The sequence below is a fragment of the Glycine max genome, chromosome 16, assembly GCF_000004515.6.
Source record: "Glycine max cultivar Williams 82 chromosome 16, Glycine_max_v4.0, whole genome shotgun sequence".
Lineage (NCBI taxonomy): Eukaryota > Viridiplantae > Streptophyta > Magnoliopsida > Fabales > Fabaceae > Glycine > Glycine max.
In genome coordinates, this window is record NC_038252.2 from 9,382,268 (window position 1) to 9,404,410 (window position 22,143).

At 38.2% G+C, this 22,143-nt stretch overlaps 1 long non-coding RNA gene across 1 annotated transcript; it reads left to right on the forward strand.

Moving 5' to 3' along the window:
* Nucleotides 1-493: 493 nt before the first annotated feature.
* On the forward strand, nt 494-21,572 carry LOC106796352 (uncharacterized). The gene is made up of 3 exons (XR_001385310.2): nt 494-887; nt 1,695-1,769; nt 19,391-21,572. It is a non-coding gene; the product is annotated as an uncharacterized lncRNA (long non-coding RNA).
* Nucleotides 21,573-22,143: the final 571 nt, after the last annotated feature.

Sequence of the window (22,143 nt, forward strand, 5' to 3'; positions counted from 1 at the left end):
ATTATCTAATAATTAGAAAGTTAATGAAATATAATGCATAAAAGGTAAAATTATCATTAACAAAGTCAAAAAAAGAAAATTGATTATCGAATAATTAGAAAGTTAATGAAATATAACGCAAAAAAGGTAAAATTATCATTAATTTTATAATTTTAAAAAAATAGGAGATAAAAACTGATTATATAATAACTAAATTTGATAAAATGTATTGAGATAAGATTTCTTAAAAAAATACTATTGATTTTATAATTTAAAAAAAAAACATTGTTGAGAGATAAAAACTAATTACATAATAATTTAAATTTTAAAAATATAAAATTCAGTTTCAAATTAGATTTACTTAATAAAAAAACTAAATTTTTATGCAAGTGCATGAATGACGGAGAAGATGAAACTCCATATGTATTGTGAAATTATTATTTTTTAAGGCTAGGCCAAGGATTCTCGAAGGTAATTAAGTTTAAATGTTTAACCTCAAAGTTAGGCATACACAATACAACAACGTGTGCGTGAGTGAGTAAGTCTGTCCCCCATTTCTTTCAAATTAAAACCCTAGCTAGGTTCAAGACATCTTTGCCCGCGTGATCTCCCTTGTGAACTGCCTTCAAGACATCTTTGCCCATGTCGAAAGCCAATCCACCATCGACCTCCCCCAAGTCACCGTCGTCGGCAGCCGGAGCAGCGGCAAGTCCAGCGTCCTCGAAGCCTTCGTTGGTCGTGACTTCCTCCCCCGCGGCAACGACATCTGCACACGCCGCCCCCTCGTCCTCCAGCTCGTCTAGACCAAGCGCAAGCCCAACCTCGACTATAATGACGAGTACGGCGTGTTCCTCCACCTCCCCGACCGGAAATTCCATGATTTCTCTGAGATTCGCAGGGAAATTCAGGTCTTTCCGCTTCCCTACTCCTTAAACTTCTCATGTTTAGCTTTTACTCGTGCTTGTTTGTTTTGCTTGCGTTTACTGTGTATTCAACACTACTTTCCCTATTGTGGATGGGAGAAAAGAATCCTTAGCCTCGATTGGGCAAATGTGTCGTCTGAAACTATTTCTGCTATGTATTATATTATAGTATGACATACTATATATCAATTGGAACTAGAGGTAAACCAGCCTACCCGGTCCACTTACGGGCTATAATATAACAGGTTTAAACATTATCTCTAATGATAAAGAAACTGTAAATATAATAAAATAACGTAACACAATTTTCTATTTTTTTTTCTAAAAATAAGTATAAAAATATCTTTTAAATATTAAATACCGGCCTAAATTAGTCCAAGGATAATAAAACTATGAGAGTTTTTTTGTGTCCAAGGATAATGATATATTGGCTCGTAATCACTTGCCTGTTATAGTTAGGGGCACTAATTACTATATCCAGGTTGGGATTTTGAATCATGCTTCATGTATTCTTTGTATCTCATTATGTTCTTCATTTTATTTATTTAAATTTCTATCAGTGTATAAAAAATCTTTACACTATCAGTGTATTTAAGTTAATTTCATATAATAGTATAAAGCATGTATAAATATGTCTATTATTGTAAGTCTTGTGATTTTATAGTTCTTACGTGTTGTACGTATATTAGAATTTAGAAGCAATATGGACTTTCAATTCATTTCTAAACATCTAAAATTATATGGAATGCCTAACTGGGGATGACATGTCTACACGTGTTTTTTGGGTTTCAGATAAATCAATATATTAATTTGTACAATGGCACTAGTGTTCTTCCTAGCAATATTTTTCAAGGAAAGGCAGTAGAGGTTTGTTTTCTTCTTTAGCACTCATTGATCAATTGGAAATTCAATAGTCTCTTTTCCCTTTGTCCATAAATATATACTTTGATATACCTCAAGTTATTGCCTTATAAGTGATTGCTTCACAATTCACTAATCAAGCTTCCTCACTATTTCCATTTTATTCTGTTGGTGGAAAATTGTTGTGGGCATCAAGTGGATTAATAATGGAAGAAGGATATTTAATTCATGTTTTATTGCAGTATGTCTGTTGATTCTTTTTTCCATTTTAAATAATATTGGTCTTGCTTGTGGTAGGGCAGAAGTGGGGTCAAGTTGATAACTTAAGATGTGATTGTTGTTTTATATGTGTGGATGCATTTCTCCCTGTACTGGACATATATGTAGAGCAGAGGGTAGATTGCATGATGCATGAGGGATTACTCAATGAATTCTATGACATTTATAACTTGAATGCAGTTTATACTAGAGGTTTGCGGCAAGCCATTGTTTTAATCTTTATATAAGTTTTCTTTTCTTTTCTTTTATTTCTTATATTTAACAAAAATCATTTCAATTTAAGATCTTCATAAGTTTTTGGTGTCTAGTAGGAACCATTGACATGCCATAAGTCTGTTAGTCAACTTATTCATATCAATTGTGACGGTCAGTCTATTAGAGTGAATAATCAATTTCAATGTCCATGATTTCTTATTTGAACTACTCAATTATGCAGATGGACTACATAAACACTTCCACCCAAATTTACATATCAACATCGGTTATTTAAATAACTGATGTTGATATTTAAATTTATAACTTTTTTTCAAAATTCTTATCATATAACATCGACTATTTAAATAACCGATGTTGTATTTATTAGTTAACATCGGTTTTGAAAAACGGATGTTAACGATATTACTTTTAACATCGGTATTTTCAACATTGGTTAGTAAACCGATGTTGAAAGTCTTAAATAACCGATGTAAAAACCTTATTTCCTAGTAGTGAACAATTCACATCTTCAGTTAATGAGAATAGAAAACTAGGTGTTAAGCTAAGATTTTTCCTTTCGTTCCTTTTCTGAAGACAACCAAGTCATTCACTCATTTTAAAAGTTAAATAATGTATTTTTATAAGATAAATTGATAAAGGAAAATCCAATTAATGATACCTTTAGATTTGATGAATGCACTATTTTTAATGGGAAAAACAAAAACCTTACATATTGATACATGTTGAACAATGAACTATATATGTATTTAATTTAACTTCACCTATCAATCTTAGTAATCAGTGAACATAATCTCACTCGCTCTCTCTACTTGAAGGGAAAAAGGTTGGAAGTGAAACTAACATTCAAAATACCAAGTTGTCAAATTATAGCAAAAAGAAATTTATAACAAACTTATATGAGATATGATAACTGAAAATGACAAGAGCACTTTCAACCCGAATCATTTTGCTCCCCCTCAATTTTACAAAATCTTCCAAACATTTCCCATAAGTAAAAAAAAAAAAAAACCCAAAAGGATTGTTAATTTTAGTGCAAATATCCTATTGGCCACGAATACATGAAGCAGAATCAGAAATGAGGAGCTTATATAGCAGAATCAGTAGCATATCACAACAACAAATACATACTAAAACCTGATGATAAAAGTGAAAGAATGGAACTTGCAAGTGCTTTTTATTTCTGAAAAGGGTCTTAGCAACCAAATGAAGCAGGGCATAAACTAGGTTCCAGCTTCCAATTTAAGCATGGGATGGAAATGAAATGAGAGAGTTTGGCTTCACATGCAGCTTCAGATGTAGCACAAGGAATAGTACAATACAACAATGGCATCACAGAGAAAAACAAATTTGATAAAGAACAAAATGGTCCCAAAATTCTAATAATGTGCATGTGTAGAAAGAACAGCGGCCTCAAAAGCAAGAACAAAATATTATTACAGATTACTAAGTGCTTAAAGAGTGAGTGAGAGAGAGAGGCAGAGAGACAAAATGAGATAAAAATGAAGAACTTACAACTGCAAATTGAAAGCGTGCTGCCATTATTGAGAGAGAGAATCACAAAAACGATGAAGTGAAGACTCAGATTGAGACGTGCAACGGAGTGAGTAAAGCTCTGAATGAACAAAAATTGTTTGGTAATGTTAGCAATAGTAACTCCTTGGAGAACGTACCAATAGTAGGTGGCTTGAGTTCTCCTGTAGCATATTTACCCATAACACCACTACACCTGTTAATGCATGACAATTTTCATCAACTTAAGCAAAAGTTTACTTGGACCCCAAGAGAAAACAAGATAACTAAACCATTTGATTCAACCATATTGATATAATCAAACATTTTATACTACAATTACAAGAGAATCAAACCATAAGAATTACAGACTAAAATCACATAATGAATATTGCTCCAATGCATGCTATTGACAAAAAAAAATGATATTGATGAGCCCTGAGCTTGGTTATGCTACACTCTGTTCTATTCTAGGTTAATCCTTTGAAACACCAATAAACTGAGGTTCATAACTTAACAAAAACGCAAGTGGTGGTTTACTTTATGTTATAGTCATTTAGAAAAAAAGGTTTTAGTATGTATATGGGCTTGGCTCAACTACAATTTACTCATATGTCGTTCTCTCTTTACGATTCTCTATCTCCAACTATCTCTCTACACTTTGGTTTCCAAAACTTATAATTTATGAGTCAATAGATATAATTGGGTTTAAGCGAAGGTAAACCTTTAACAGAAATAGCTTCCCCATGAAATTCCCTAGAAGTTGCAAGCAGAATTAAAACGTACATAGCATTACTAATATCATCTATCTAAATCGAAAGAAGCAAAACCATACATGACTTTGTAGGCATAATGAAAAATACTCACCACCGAAAATAGTCTGTTGTAATGCCTAAAGGTGCAGCTCGTAATATATCAGTAATCCAAGGGGACAAGGGTCTTATAGGTTTCTTCTCCTGCTACATCAAAGAATTATGGCCAGACTCCCTATCTACAGAATCATTAGTCGTTGCATGACTGTTGCCACTACTTCCTTGTGGTTCACAGTATTGCCTTTCCATTTTATATATCGGGCGATTGTAATGAGTTAAAATACGCAAAATTTCACCACATGCCATAGCCCACAGTATTGCTTATCCACAGGAACCTGAAACACATTGCATGCCACATCATCACAACCAAAACAACTTAGGATTCAGATTTCAGACAAAAACCATGATTCACTAACGGTAGGTGTAGCAGCACATTTGGTGAGAGGAAAGAGTTGTGTCCCAGGTCCTCCTCCCAATATGATGGAAACAACATTTTTTGGATCATCTCTTCTCAGAATGGAAGGCACTTGCAAGGTAACCACACCAAATGAAAAAACAAATGCAACCACATAAAGTAAAAGACCAACAAGTAGAAGGTGGATCCCAAAATCAAGTTCAGCTTACCAATGATTCTTTAGCATTGTTTGATGTGAGAACAGCACAACAACACCATGTTTCACCCTCTTGTGGCTTGTAGAACGTATAACCAACTGATTCATGACCAAGACACTGTTGTTGAAGCCACCTTTTATTCTTTCTCCAAGAAAGCCTTTCTCAGAGTTTGCTAAATGGGTATTAACTTTCAGGATCACACAAGCAGAAGCCATTGTAGTGACCTGACCTCACCTCACTGCTAAGAAAATGGTGATGGATCAAATGTTCAGAGTCCTTGCAAACTGCAAATATTAATTTTACAGGTTTTATACCAGTCCATCAATAAAAAAAATGAAATTAAAATTATACAAAGAATAGAATATTAAGAGGTGATAGTGAATTGATAACATCCTGCTTGCACATGCCCACCCAAAAACTATGCTCTTTTTGCAATAACTATGTTGCAGCAGCAATAGAAAGAACATTAATTCTCTTATCATTGGTTGGTTGATCACAAAAATACAATAGAGGAAATAATTGTCTTTGTCTGTACACCTGGAATCTCTCCTAAGTCCTAACCAATGTATGTATATTACTTCAGAGGCCATCTAAACTTGAGAAGGCTCTTTGGATAAAGACGAGGAGGAGAAGTCTGCATCATAGCTCCAAAGGTACTTTAGCTCACCTCTTTTGCATCCCAATACCATAGTCATGGAACCAGGTACAACAATGCAGGTTGTCCATACTCCTGTCCATAATTGGATATCTGACAAGCTATATAAATGCACACCTCACCTGATCTAAAGCATAAAACTAGTTACCTTACCTAGTGTACATGGAACCAGGTACAACAATGCAGGTTGTCCATGACCGTTCATCATATATAGTTTCAGATATGTGAAGAAGAGGCCTGAAACATAAAAGTGTCCTCATTCAAGACCTTATAGAACAACAATAATAATAATACATTTAAACATAGTAGTATTACACAACAACTTACCAAAACCATAGCCAATTACCAACCAAAGAAAATATCTACTTGCGACCCCCTTCTTATTACCTTTGTCGAATATGAGACAATCAAAAACCATAACAATGGATCTTCTCAAGTGTACATTAAAAAGAAGAAGAAAAACACACAAAGGAAATATTGAAAACAAGTGTTATCTTCAAAGAAGTTTATAAAATCTTCCATTTATTCAAGTTTTTTTTTTGACAAAATAAGGAATTCAATACCTACGAGCAAAGGAAACAAGCAAACCAAGAAAGAGAATATCTCTAAATCCAATCATATCATAGCCACCCCAAGGATCAGAAAGACGAGGAAATCTCAAAAGCATAGGAATTGCTTCACCACCGGCCTTGTCACCACTTGAGGAAGTAGGTTCTAATATCATTTCATGAACCAACTCTCCAAATGCAAAGCTCTTAGGTGTAAGCATGTGATTGGCTTTACTATGTCTGTTGACAAGGATTGATTGCACATGTTTCTCCTTTTTTTTTCCTCCTTCAAAATGCTATAAGTTTGCAAGTAATTTTACATGGTAGTCAATATTATTTTACAGGGCTGAAAGTTATTCAAAGAAGATGGAAAATACAATAAGCAGAGTAAAATCAATCCTTGTGGGTTGTGACAATGTGGACAACAAATTGAGACAAATATTTGATTTGACTGAGGATGAAGCCAACTTCAGCTTGAAACATGTACATAGTGCATTCTTGTATAAACTTAATGTTCAAACAATGCCAAAAGAGTCATCACTGCCTGCCACTGAAACTAATTGTAGAATAAATCCTCGCATAATGACGAAAAGGCGGACGAAGAAAAGTTTATTGATTCTTCATTGCACCATTATGTTATTTTCTCTAATAATGTGCTTGCAGCTTCAGTAGTTATCAATTGAACTGTATTTCATGCTAAAGTATGTTATGCTTCTAGTCATGCACTACTAATTTGATAGAGGTTGAGTTTTAGGGGTGATCGAGGTCGTACCCGAATCAAATAAACATGAAAATGCAGTAACTAGGAAGTGATCCTAGGTCGTTTCCCAACGAGCAGTGACAAGCCAAATATTCATAATATACTTGCAGTAACAGTAACGATTGGGGGGGGGGGGTTTGGTTGTTTGGTAATTAAAGAGCAGAACAAGTAAACTGGAATACAAAACTACTAATATTAAAAATGGGTTGTTTCCTCTGATTTAGAAGCCATTCTCTTATCCTGGGTTATGGAGAATTCGTCCCTAACAGTCAACCACTTAATCCAACCCTATTTCAATTTACTAAGCGAAAATCAACTTAGGGTTTTCAATACGTGATTAGGCACCACATACACCAGTTAGCCCTTCATCCATTAAGCATGAACGCAAGTTAGGCTCAGAGGCAATTAATCGAACACGAAGCGTGCACTGATTAATATTCACGAAATTGGGATAACTGGTGAAGGGAAAACTGCCAGGAAACCACATTACAAGCGAAACCTCAAAGAGAGTTGGGCTTCGTCCTCAAAAGGAAACAACACCAGAAAGTCTAGCCTTCCATGGATTCAAACAGAAAACGCAAATGAAACATGAAGCAGAAACATAAATGAACAGAAACGTAAATGAACAGAAACGTAAATGAGACAGAAACGTAAATGAAAGTAGAAGAAGAAGTAAGAATGAACTCGTAATTAGAAGCAGAAAACGGAAATTTGCATTAAGAACGAAAACCGTAACAAGGGAACAGAAAAACGTGAAAACCTAAAACCAAAGCTCTGAATAATGAAAATAGCATAACAGAATGCCTTGCACGAATCCCAAGGCTGCTATTTAAAAAGAGTCACTCAAAGTCACTGGGCCCTATTACAATACTCTGGCCTAAAACGAAATAAACACTGAACAACATGAAATAAAATTGCGAAATTTCCTAATTAGAAATTAACTAAGGTAAGCGCTTGAAATTCTGATACTGGGGACAGATGTCGTACCGGATGTCACGACATCACGCTTCAGAACATGCAGATTGTGTTTGACAGATTAAACAAGTAAATAACACAAGAGAATTGTTAACCCAGTTCGGTGCAACCTCACCTACATCTGGGGGCTACCAAGCCAGGGAGGAAATCCACTAAAATAGTGTTAGTTCAAGGTCTAACAGCCACTGTTTACAACCTTCTCACCTAACCACTACCCGTGCGACCTCTACCTAAGAGCCACTCTTAGATATGAGAAACCCCGCTCACTCCCTCTCAATCACACTCCCGTGTTTACAAACAAATCAAAGACACACCAGAGATTGCTCTCTGAACAATAGAGATCAACTCTACACACTAGAGATCAACTCTACACACAAGAGATCAACTCTACACACAAGAGATCAACTCTACACACAAGAGATCAACTCTACACACTCAGGTCCAACACTTGATGCTAGGGTGACATCAAGGTGGCTCACAAAAGACTCAAGTCCCAAAACTCACAAAATAACTCTTCAATCTCGGACTTGGTACAGAACTCGTGCAGCCTTCATGTTTATATAGCAGTGTGCGTTTCTGGGCTGCAACTACTTGTGCTGGATGAGATCTATCATTCTTCCTGAAAATCTGCACTTAAAGATCTAAAAGATGCAGTTTGATCTTTTAGTTTTTATCTTTAATCTTTAATCCCTGAACGAACTCTTCTACTTTGAAATTCGAACTTTAATTATCTTTTAATTCGTTCCTAAAGATAGATCTTCTTATCTCTTGCTAACTGCACAATAATCTGTTAAAGATATAACAGAATTATATGTCCAGTATTATCGGGCCGGATGTCAGGACATCGTATCCGACATCGTGGATCCTGCAGCTTCACTACTTGACTTTTATCTTGCATTGTACAGCAACTCCAGTATTCTCGGGCAGGATGTCCTGGACATTGTATCCGACATCGTGAATCCTGCAGCTACAATTCTTCATTTGACATTTCATCTTGCCTTGTGCATTGTGCAGCCCGATCTTATTCTTTGACATAACGTTGGACATCATGTGCAGCAACTCCAGCTTTCCTTCATTGTCTAAGTGCTTATGTTTTAACAAAATCTTAGCCAATCTTTTAAAACTCAGTAGAGCTAAGCACTAACAATCTCCCCCTTTGGCAAATTTTGTCTAAAACATACTTAGACACTTCCTGAGCAGGTACGAGCAGTTATGCAAGTGGGATCAGCAACTTTCATTATCAGAGTAATCAAGCACAGCGGAATCTGTAGTTTAGACAAGTTGCAAGTCGTTTCCAGGATGTCAAGACATCTCACGTGACATCAGCTTTCTGCTCCAGCTCCCCCTGTCTCCATGCTTACTGCAGCATCTTCTATCAGCTACTAGTCTTTTCCAGGATGTCAAGACATCTCTCGTGACATCAGCTTTCAGCTCCCCCTGTCTTCATGCTCTTACTGCAGCATCTTCTATCAGTTACTAGTAGCTTACATCAGTCATCATCAGCAGCAGCAGTCTCCCCCTCAAAGTCATATACATACAACTCCCCCTCAAAATCATGAATCATGCATACATCGTATCCTACTGCCATACATCGTATCAATCATGCATAATACGACTATTGCATACATAGTATCCTACTGCTCAAAATCATGCATAATAGCAAGCATAATACTACTATTACTCCCCCTTTTTAGACAGAATTTGACAAAAGTAGGATGCATGAACTTAAGGTGCAAATATTACAGACCCATAGTAATCAATTGTTCAAAGGGACATGCCCCTATAGCTAGTAAAAAGCAAAAAAAATATAAAGGTCTGATGATCATGGGGTGGCTTCGGAATCATCATCTGATTCAGTATCCTCTGCTGCATCTTCCTCTTCCTCAGCAGCTTCTTCTTCTTCCTCGGCTGCTTCTCCATCATCAATGCCACTTTCTGAAAGCCTTTTGACCAGCCGTTCCAGCTCCATCTTCTTCTCTGTGGTGGCTTTGATGGTTGCTTCCAGCACCTTGCATGTGTCCTTGAGTTCAGCAATCAGAGCATCCTTGGACACAGCACCTGAAGCAGCAGCTTTCCCTGATGTCGAGACAATGTCTGGGACATGTGTCCCCTCAAACAATTTGTAATGCAGGGATAGAGGAGATTCTCTCTTCATCACAGAGTCAGTGTAGTTTAAAATATTGGGATGTTGACTCAACATAATGCCACACAATACAGTTGGGAAGGCAATGGGTAATTTGACAGCAAAGGATTCTGAATGCTTAACAGTTTGATCAAATATATAGTTTCCAAAATTAAATTTGGACTTGGTTCCAACAGCATACAGAAATTTACCCAAACCTGTGGCAACAGTGGAAGTATGATTGGTGGGTACCCAGTTTGCAGCTCCAATCCTGTGCAGGATTGCATATTTCACACTTAGCTTCCCTGCAGACAGCTTCCCTTTCTTTGGCCAATGCTGGACTTGTTTGGCAGTGATTTCCTTGGCAATTTGATGCTCAGAGACAGTAATATCTACCACTCCATCTGTTGGTCTGTCCAGGTATTTGTTGATCACAGCAGGGGAGAATCTAACACATTTTCCTCTGACAAACACTCTTTGATACTCATCACTCTTTCTGTTTGTTATGTCAGAGGGAATGTTGACAATGAATTCCTTGACTAGACTCTCATAGCAGTCTCCCAACTTGGTGACTGTTTTCAGTAGTCCAGCAGCCTTGATGAGGTCCATTATCTCCTTGCAATCCAAGGCATCTCTTCCCAGTTCTCTTTCAACCGCAAGTCTGCGTTGATACACATATTTCCACTTTTCAACATTGCCAATGGAGTGGAAAGAGATGTTGTCCAGTGGTGCATCAGGAACATTTCCAGGCACCTTTCTCCCAGATTTCTTGGCCCTCTTTGATGTCGAGACATCTAGTTCGACATCATCATCAGAATCAGATGAGGAAATTTCTTTCCTCTTCTTGGAGGGGATTGCAACTTTGCTCCTTCTAGATGTGGTAGGAGTGATTGGAGTGCTCTTCTTCTGTGCCATAGTCTTGATTCGTCCTGACCTCTTAATGGGGGTTTTCCCTTTTCTGCTTTGTAACCTTTCTGCAATGCCAGGTGCCAACCTGTTGGCAATGGGTTCCTCATCAGATTCTACTTCTTCAAGGTCAATGAGGTCACCTGGAGCAGGTTCTGGTGCCCGTGGTGCAGGGGTCTCCTCTGAGGCTTGATCCTCTTCTTCTGTTGATTCCTCTTCACTGGGTGAAGGGAGGGCTTCAGCATTTGGAGCGGAGGATGTTGGAACATCTTTATCAACATCAGGCACAGAAACATTCGGGGTGGAGGATGTTGGAACATCTTCACCAGCATCAGGAACAGAGGCGTCTTTCAAAATGCTACTCACAATACTGCGGATCTTCTTATCCATCTCCGGGTCAACTTCCCTAGGACTTGTTGCAATGCTAGGGTTTTCAGAAATCTTTACTCCCTGTTGTCGTTTGGGAACCAGTTTTTCAGGAACAGGGGCTTGACCAGGAATCATCTGTATGGGCTGGATATTGAATTCAGGTCGTTCCTGGTTTGATGGTGCAGAGGGTGAACCAGGAGCTGAAGTTTCTTTTGGTGAGGTAGCCATGGAAAAGCAGAGTGTTTGGAATGATTTCGTAAATCTCAGAGAGCTGTTAGGGAATGCTGAAAACGAGATTACCACGAAAATATAAGTTTGAATGAGGAATGTAGAGGGGCGTGTGAAGCAACGGTCGAATTTGCTTTGGTTTAGTAGTGAACGTGCTATTAATGTTAAGTGAGACGTTTGAGCACGTTCAGATAGCAGTAGCTGCTATAATTCCTCTAGCAGGCAAATGCCCAGCTTGCCCCTCAGTTTTTCAAACTGATTTGCATCCAATGCCTTTGTGAAAATATCTGCTATTTGTTCCTCAGTGTCAGCATGCTCCAGTGTGATAACTTTATCATCAACAAGCTCTCTGATATAGTGATGTCTGATGTCAATGTGCTTGGTTCTGTTGTGTTGCACAGGATTTTTTGAAATATTAATAGCACTTAAGTTGTCACAGTATAATGTCATGACATCTTGTTCGACATTGTACTCCTTGAGCATCTGCTTCATCCAAACCAGTTGTGAACAACTGCTTCCTGCTGCAATATACTCTGCTTCTGCAGTAGATAGGGACACACAGTTCTGCTTCTTGCTGAACCATGAAATAAGATTGGTTCCCAAATAGAAACATCCACCAGAAGTGCTTTTTCTGTCATCTGCACTTCCAGCCCAATCAGCATCACAATACCCAACCAGCATTGAATCTGAACAATGACAGTACATAATCCCATAGTCACTGGTGCCATTTACATATTTCAGAATTCTCTTTACTTGAGTCAAGTGACTTATCTTAGGATTGGCTTGATATCTTGCACAAACACCTACTGCATAGGTGATGTCGGGTCTGCTAGCTGTTAAATATAGTAAGCTCCCAATCATGCTTCTGTACAGACTTTGATCAACACTGGTGCCAGCTTCATCTTTTGACAGCTTCAAGTGCGTAGGTGCAGGTGTTCTTTTATGGCTGGCATTCTCCATCCCAAACTTCTTGACAATGTTCTTTGCATACTTGCTTTGTGAGAGGAATATGGAGTCTTCCATCTGTTTCACTTGGAGTCCCAGAAAGTAAGTCAGCTCTCCAACAAGACTCATCTCAAATTCAGATTGCATCTGTTGGACAAAATGTCGAAGCATCTCATTCGACATCCCTCCAAACACAATGTCATCAACATATATCTGTGCTATCATCAAGTTTTCAGCATCTTGTTTGACAAAGAGAGTCTTGTCAATTCCTCCCTTCCTATATCCTTGCTGAGTAAGGAACTCTGTTAGCCTTTCATACCAAGCTCTTGGAGCTTGCTTCAATCCATAGAGAGCCTTCTTGAGCCTGTATACATGATCTGGATGAGTTGGATCTACAAATCCCTTTGGCTGCTCCACATAGGCTTCTTCATTCAGGTATCCATTCAGAAACGCGCTCTTCACATCCATCTGGTACAGCTTGAATTTGAGGATGCAAGCTACACCAAGTAACAATCTGATGGATTCAAGTCTAGCAACAGGAGCGAACGTTTCATCAAAGTCTACACCTTCAATCTGAGTGTAGCCTTGAGCAACAAGTCTGGCCTTGTTTCTGGTTATAACACCTTCTTCATTGGTTTTGTTCTTGAAGATCCACTTGGTGCCAATCACATTAGTTCCCTCGGGTCTCGGAACTAGCTCCCAGACTTCATTCCTTTTGAATTGCTCCAATTCTTCTTGCATAGCATTGATCCAGAACTCATCAGCCAGTGCCTCTTTTATATTCTTGGGCTCAATTTTGGAGACAAAACATGAGTTGGAGACAATCTCAATCTCCCTTGATCTTGTAGTGACTCCTCTGTTTGGATCTCCTATAATCAGCTCCTTGGGGTGCATCTTCTGGATTCTAATGGAAGGTCGCTTGTCAGGTTGGTTGATGTTTGATTCATCTGTAGCAGAATCAGAGTTTTCTGTATTTTCTGCACTTTTAGCTGTATCTGCTACATTGTCTCCCGATGTTCTGACATCTTCTTCGACATCCTTCTTTCTTGCTGGAGTTAGATCATCAACAACCACATTGATGGATTCCATCACAGTTCTGGTTCTGGAATTGAATACTCTATATGCTCTGCTGTTTGTAGAGTATCCCAGGAATATTCCTGCATCACTCTTGGGATCCATCTTTCTCCTTTGCTCTCTATCTGCCAAAATGTAACATGGACTTCCAAAGATGTGGAAGTGCTTGACAGTTGGCTTCCTCCCTTTCCAGATTTCATACAGTGTGGTTGGAGTCCCTCTTCTCAGTGTGACTCTGTTGTGGATGTAGCATGCTGTGTTCATGGCTTCAGCCCAAAGATTATAGGGAAGTTCTTTGGCATGAAGCATGACCCTAGCAGCCTCTTGCAAAGTCCTGTTTTTCCTCTCAACTATGCCATTCTGTTGTGGTGTAATGGCTGTAGAGAACTCATGAGTGATGCCTTCAGATGTGCAGAATTCAGTAAACCTGCTGTTTTCAAACTCTCTGCCATGGTCACTCCTGATTCTCTTGATGACACAGTCTTTTTCTCTTTGAAGTCTTAGACTCAACTCCTTGAATACTTCAAAGGTGTCTGATTTTTCTCTGATAAAGTTGACCCAGGTAAATCTGGAGAAATCATCCACAACAACATAGGCATACCTCTTTCCTCCAAGGCTTTCAACTTGCATAGGCCCCATCAAGTCCATGTGAAGTAGTTCCAGCACCCTGGAAGTGGTCTGATGTTGAAGCTTCTGGTGGGACATCTTGACTTGCTTTCCAATCTGACATTCACCACAAATTCTGCCTTCTTCTATTTTCAGATTGGGAATGCCTCTAACAGCACCTTTGTCAATGATTTTCTTCATGCCTCTTAAGTGCAGATGTCCAAATCTTTGATGCCATATTCTGACTTCATCTTCTTTGGAGGATAGACATGTGGAGGAGTAACTGGTTTCTTGAGGTGTCCATAGGTAACAGTTGTCCTTTGATCTGCTGCCCTTCATTAGAACTTCACTCTTCTCATTTGTCACCAAGCATTCTGACTTTGTGAAGTTTACATTGAATCCTTCATCACACAGCTGACTGATGCTGATCAAGTTTGCAGTCAGTCCCTTCACCAGCAGTACTTTGTCCAGACTAGGAAGTCCATCATGGACTAGCTTTCCCATTCCAGTGATCTTTCCTTTAGAACCATCTCCAAATGTCACATAGCTAGTGGAGCAAGGTTCAATGTTCACCAGGAATTCTTTGACTCCTGTCATGTGTCTGGAACAGCCGCTATCTAGGTACCAATCTTCTTTAGCTGATGCTCTAAGTGAAGTATGAACAACAAGACTAACAGTCCTGTGTTTTGGAACCCACATCATCTTCCTTCCACTGCTGCTCCCTTGAGTTCCATGATGTGGATGGCCATGTAAATGATAGCAAAAGGGCTTTATGTGACCATACCTGCCACAGTAGTGACACCTCCACTTCTTTCTTTTGCTCCTTTTCTGCTGCATTCCATGATGTCGAGACCGATGTTGTGACATCGTGGCTCCAGTGCTGTTTTTGGCAGGAACAAATTCTGTCATGGTTGTTCTGCCAGCAGACTTAGGATTAAATCCAAGTCCTCTCTGGTTTCCAACATTCTTTCCAAGCTGTAGCACCTCATCAAGCGTATCTGAGCCTTTATTCAGCATCTTTATTGATTTTGTCATGTTTTCCAGTTTAGAGTTCAGAAAACCAACTTCTCCTTTAAGCTCAGAGATCTCCTCTTCATGTCCCTCCTTCTCAGCCTCCAGATGTGCAATGACCTTCTTCAGTTGTGCTTCTTGCTGAAGAATCTTCTCACTTTTGATGCATAGTTCTCTATAGGATGCAGCGAGCTCATCAAAAGTGATTTCACTGTCTGTATCACTTGAATCTTCAGCAGATTCAAATCTCCCAGTGAGTGCATTCACATCTCTGTCAGAATCACTTTCTTGTTCACTCTCTGTATCAGATTGACATACAGAAAGTCCTTTCCTCTGCTTCTTGAGATGAGTGGGACATTCAGCTATGATGTGTCCATAGCCTTCACACCCATGGCATTGAATTCCTTTGCTGTGACTGGGCTTTTCATCTGACCTTTTCTGGTATTTACTGCCTTTCCTGATGTCGAAAGGGATGTTCTGGACATGTGGTTTCCGCCTCCTGTCCATTCTGTTCATCACTTTGTTGAACTGTTTTCCAAGGAGCACAACTGCGTTAGTCAGACCTTCATCAGTATCCAGGTCATACTCATCTTCTTCTCCTTCATCATTGGACACGAACGCCAAGTTCTTGCTCTTCTTTTCAGCCCTATCCGAGAGTCCTAGCTCAAAGGTTTGAAGGGAACCAATGAGTTCATCTACTCTCATGTTGCAAATGTCTTGGGCCTCCTCTATTGCAGTGACTTTCATGTCAAATCTCTTAGGCAAGGATCTGAGGATCTTTCTCACCAGCTTTTCATCTGTCATTCTCTCTCCCAAGGCAGTGCAAGCATTGGCAATTTCAAGAATGTTCATGTGGAAGTCATGAATACATTCTTCCTCCTTCATCTTCAGATTTTCGAATTTTGTAGCCAAGAGTTGCAATCTGGACATCTTCACTTTGGAGGTTCCTTCATGAGTGTTTTTCAGGATCTCCCATGCATCTTTGGCCACTGTGCATGTGTTGATTAGTCTGAAGATATTCTTGTCAATTCCATTGAATAGAGCATTCAAAGCTTTGGAGTTTCCAAGTGCCAATTCGTCTTCTTCTTTAGTCCAGTCTTCTTCTGGCTTCAATCCATCAGTGGGCTTTCCTTCTGTGTCCAGCATCTTGGGATGTTCCCAGCCTTTGATGACAGCTTTCCAGGTTCGGCTATCCAGTGATTTGAGGAAGGCCACCATTCTTGCTTTCCAGTATTCATAGTTGGTTCCATCAAGAATTGGTGGTCTGTTCACTGGTCCTCCTTCTTTCTCCATGTTCATCAGAATTTATCTCCCTAGATCTCACTCAGTGATTTCGAGTGCCTGCTCTGATACCAATTGAAATTCTGATACTGGGGACAGATGTCGTACCGGATGTCACGACATCACGCTTCAGAACATGCAGATTGTGTTTGACAGATTAAACAAGTAAATAACACAAGAGAATTGTTAACCCAGTTCGGTGCAACCTCACCTACATCTGGGGGCTACCAAGCCAGGGAGGAAATCCACTAAAATAGTGTTAGTTCAAGGTCTAACAGCCACTGTTTACAACCTTCTCACCTAACCACTACCCGTGCGACCTCTACCTAAGAGCCACTCTTAGATATGAGAAACCCCGCTCACTCCCTCTCAATCACACTCCCGTGTTTACAAACAAATCAAAGACACACCAGAGATTGCTCTCTGAACAATAGAGATCAACTCTACACACTAGAGATCAACTCTACACACAAGAGATCAACTCTACACACAAGAGATCAACTCTACACACAAGAGATCAACTCTACACACTCAGGTCCAACACTTGATGCTAGGGTGACATCAAGGTGGCTCACAAAAGACTCAAGTCCCAAAACTCACAAAATAACTCTTCAATCTCGGACTTGGTACAGAACTCGTGCAGCCTTCATGTTTATATAGCAGTGTGCGTTTCTGGGCTGCAACTACTTGTGCTGGATGAGATCTATCATTCTTCCTGAAAATCTGCACTTAAAGATCTAAAAGATGCAGTTTGATCTTTTAGTTTTTATCTTTAATCTTTAATCCCTGAACGAACTCTTCTACTTTGAAATTCGAACTTTAATTATCTTTTAATTCGTTCCTAAAGATAGATCTTCTTATCTCTTGCTAACTGCACAATAATCTGTTAAAGATATAACAGAATTATATGTCCAGTATTATCGGGCCGGATGTCAGGACATCGTATCCGACATCGTGGATCCTGCAGCTTCACTACTTGACTTTTATCTTGCATTGTACAGCAACTCCAGTATTCTCGGGCAGGATGTCCTGGACATTGTATCCGACATCGTGAATCCTGCAGCTACAATTCTTCATTTGACATTTCATCTTGCCTTGTGCATTGTGCAGCCCGATCTTATTCTTTGACATAACGTTGGACATCATGTGCAGCAACTCCAGCTTTCCTTCATTGTCTAAGTGCTTATGTTTTAACAAAATCTTAGCCAATCTTTTAAAACTCAGTAGAGCTAAGCACTAACAGCGCTACTTTATTTGCCCTCTTCAAGTCCATAACCAAAATCCGGATTAAGCCCAATGTTTCATTAATTCCTGAAATTAGATTAAAAACATCAAATTAGCTAAATGAGCCCAAATAATAAAACTGCCTGATTAATTGACAATTAAGACCAATCAGTAATTAAAATGGTGCAAAAAGGGTTTAGAAAATAGAAGAAAATGATGGCACGTCAAGGGGCTATAATAATCATTTACTTGTTGCCGCACAATGTTTTAGGAAAGTTCAAATCTGGTTTTTCATGTTTTGACTGATGGAGAAAATTTTATGCAATCAAGGTCTGGTTCTTGAGAAATCATTATAAGGAAGGTGTTGTTCAAGTGTTGAATGTTGAGTTGGACAGCCAAAAGGAAAATCCATTGCTTTTATCCTTGCCTGAGGAGTTCCACATTTCATTTTGTGATAATCCATCCACGAACCGGATTAGAACGAAATACCTTTCAATTTTTTCTGAGTCACACTATTTACTTCCTCATTTATTCAACAATTTTAATAAAGTTGTGGTTCTCGAGGATGATGTTGTTATCCAACAAGACTTATTTGCCTTGTGGAATATAATTTGGGACACAAAGTTAACAGTGCAGTTCTGCTCGGTAAAGTTGGGTAAACTGAAAAGTTATCTGGGTGAGAAAGGTTTCAGTCAGAATTCCTATGCTTGGATGTCAGGGTTAAACATAATTGACCTTGTGAGGTGGAGAGAGCTTGGTCTTACTCAAACTTACAGAAAGTTGATAAAAGAGGTAAGTAACTAAGTTCACTATAATCGCAATACAATATTTTTTGGAATTGGAAATAAAGGTATTGAGATAATCTTGATGAATATAGTTAGTATCAATAGGGGGTCAAATTTTGGCCAAGCTCAATGGATTCAGTGGTTCAACCAAATAAACCAATAAAATGAGTTATTTGGGCTAACAAAATTTACTTATAAACTTATTTTGCCCTGACTGATTGTCGTTGCCCTGATTTTGCCTAGCTCAACTTCCAACGTGCCTGACTCACAGACTCAAATGCCAAAATCAACTATTAATCATTTGGGCCTACCTGGTTTAGAATTTAGATTGGCCTCTAACTTAGGAGAGCTTTTTAGTGGTTTATGATTGAAGACAACAAGTTAGATGAAGTTAGTTTTAAAAAAGTTGACGTGCAAAGGTCGGTCGATTTTAACTTTTGCAAGAAGTTTGATGGAATTTGTTTCCTTAGTATACTTTATTTTTCAATTATTTTCTACAATTGCTTATCATGAAGTTTATCCAAACTAACCCTAGAATTAATATGTTTATTCTTTTGAAGTTCAATGAAATATCATTTAAAACAAACATATATCTATTTTAAGTTACAATTCTATTGAATTTTTTTTACAAGTTATTTAAATAAATCATTTGGAAATTTGTATGTTTTGGTCCCTTTTACATTTTCTGATTTTTCTATTTCCTTGTGTAGTTTACCATGCAGGAAGGATCTATTGAGGGTATTGCATGGCGAGCAAGCTTGCTAACCTTTGAGAATGAAATATATCCACTCAATGAGTCATGGGTTGTGTCTGGACTGGGCCATGATTATACAATTGATACTCAACCCATTAACACTGCTTCGGTGCTACACTATAATGGGAAAATGAAACCTTGGCTTGATCTAGGAATTCCTCAGTATAAAAGCTATTGGAAGAAGTTTCTGAACAAAGAAGATCAGCTCTTAAGTGAATGCAATGTAAATTCATAATAAGTTATAGTTCCTGCATAAGCTTGCATTTTTGGAAAATTCTAGGGTTCAACTCTTAAACAAGAGGATGCTTGTGCTTTGGGTGCTCAATTTTCTACTCTAGTTTTCAAAGGGGTTTTGTGAAAGAATCAATGATGGACCAGTGGTGATGAGTTTAACACACCAGTTATCAAAATTAATCAGTGAATAAGGAACCTGGAAAATTCCATGCATTTCTGGCAAAAGGATCAAGAAGTCTTAGTAGCCTCACAGTTTTCAAGATAGCGAACATATCTAAGGTGAGGATATATGTCATATAAGCCTAGCTTATTATAAATGTAGCCAACACAAGCCTCTAAAGGACATAGTGAACATGTCAGTCAATAGATCACTGCAGTTGATAAAATCATTTGTGATTTTCCCAAAAAGGACCTTCTCTCTGACAAAGTAACAATCTATCTCTATGTATTTCATTCATTCATGGAAGAATAGATTTGATGCCATGTGAAGTGCAGCTTGATTGTCACAGTCTCACATATTTCCATATCCTAAATGTCTCTTAAATTTAGCTATTGGAGCAGTTCCCTAAGCCATATAAGCTCACACACAGTTGCTACCATAGCATGATATTCAACTTACACACTACATCTGGCAACTATTTTTGCTTCTTGCTCCTCCATGAAATCAAATTTCCTCCTATAAGAAGACAATATCCAGAAGTGGATCATCTATCTAATGATCCCTGCCCAGTCAACATTCGGGTAACAAGTGATTTTGGAATTGCCTTCATCTTCATATTGTTCTCCTCATCCTAGTGCATATTTTATGTATCCAAGAGTACATATAATAGCATCTCAATGGCAAAGGGAAAATGGCTCATAGTGGCATAGGTATTGTTCAACTAAGAAAAAGAAGCTTGCTATGGTAGAGAGATCTAGGGAAAAAAACCCTACACTGTAGATACCATATAGAAGAAGAAATATATTTTTACTATCTAGGTTTTTGAGGTAGGCATTTTGAATGCTACATACATATATGCTAAAATCACCTGTCTAGTTCCAGTATACTAATTTGTGTGGATTACCATGCTGGATGCCAAGAACAAGGAAATTGAGAACATATTGACAATATTTAAGTTGAAACTAACAACAAATTACCAAGACAATTATATTGCTAACAAGATACACTTCACAACCCGGTTTTAAGCAAAACAATCAGCAAATCAAGTTGTTTCCACTTAAGTACGTAGATATAAGTTAAACTCATACCTCACTGCCATTCAGGATCTACAATTACAAATGCCGATGACCCTTCAAAGCATACTCTTGTTTTCTACAGCAAAAAGAAGAGAAAGAAGGATATGAACACAATTAAAAGAAAACATAACAATATATTGAGGGAAAAGAAACATTCGATGAGAAGAACTACAAAAATGCAGGATCGAAATGTAGCATGCTTATGTTGGGGAACAAACACCACACTTATATACGCAGGATGGAATTCACAATGCCTATTCAAGGTTGCTAATTGCCAGGGCACACCTTACCTTCGGACACCAAAGAGCTTCGAACACGACAAAGCTGAAGGCGACAAAGCTTAGGGCACAAAGTCACTGAGTGTTCCACAATATGGTATGACCATGACACCGGCCCGGCACGGGACACACTATTGACGGAGTGCAATGGAAAAAGGCACGTCGATGTCACTCACGAGTTTGACCTAAGGGTAAGTCGTATGTTAGTCATGGCTGCTGCTAGCTTCACCTAGCTATGACGCAAGTGATGAAGGATATCAATGCAAACCATGATGGTCCTTTGTGTAGAACTGTAACATCCCAATTTTCGTAAACTAGATTAAAAAGAATTGTTATTTATAAATAAATAGAATTTTAAAAATAATGATGAAATTTTATAAATAAATAAATAAGGAGATATAATTATTAATTAAAATAATGATTTGAGAGAAAATAAAAAAGGTATTTTATTTATTTGTTTGATAGAGAATAAAATAAAGTTTGTTTTTATAAAATAATAAATAAATAAATAAATAAATAAATAGAGTAAATAATAGGTCAAAAATGCCCCTAGCTATAAATAGCAACATGATAGGTCAGTTTTCAGACTGACTCCTGAGCCTCCTCTGCCTCACAATTTCGTTTTTTCTCTCTTCTCCCAAAACCCTCTCTTTTTCCTGCATGCCATCTAACCTGTCTTAGAAAAATGATGATTTCGGACTCATTCACCATTGAATCGTCGTGAAATTTGAGCACAATGTTTGCAACCCAATTCCAAGCATTCTCACCATTGGGAATTTTGATATTATGTCTGAGCTAAGAGAAATACCCCTCACATTGTAGCATTTTCCTTTCCCGCAGAAACTCAGAGCTGTCTAGGAAAAACTACAATACTGGTTTCGTTAACCGTTGGATTTTCATGAAATGTGGATATGTTGTTCGAAATTCAGTTTAACACGCTTTCACCGTTGGGATTTTCGAG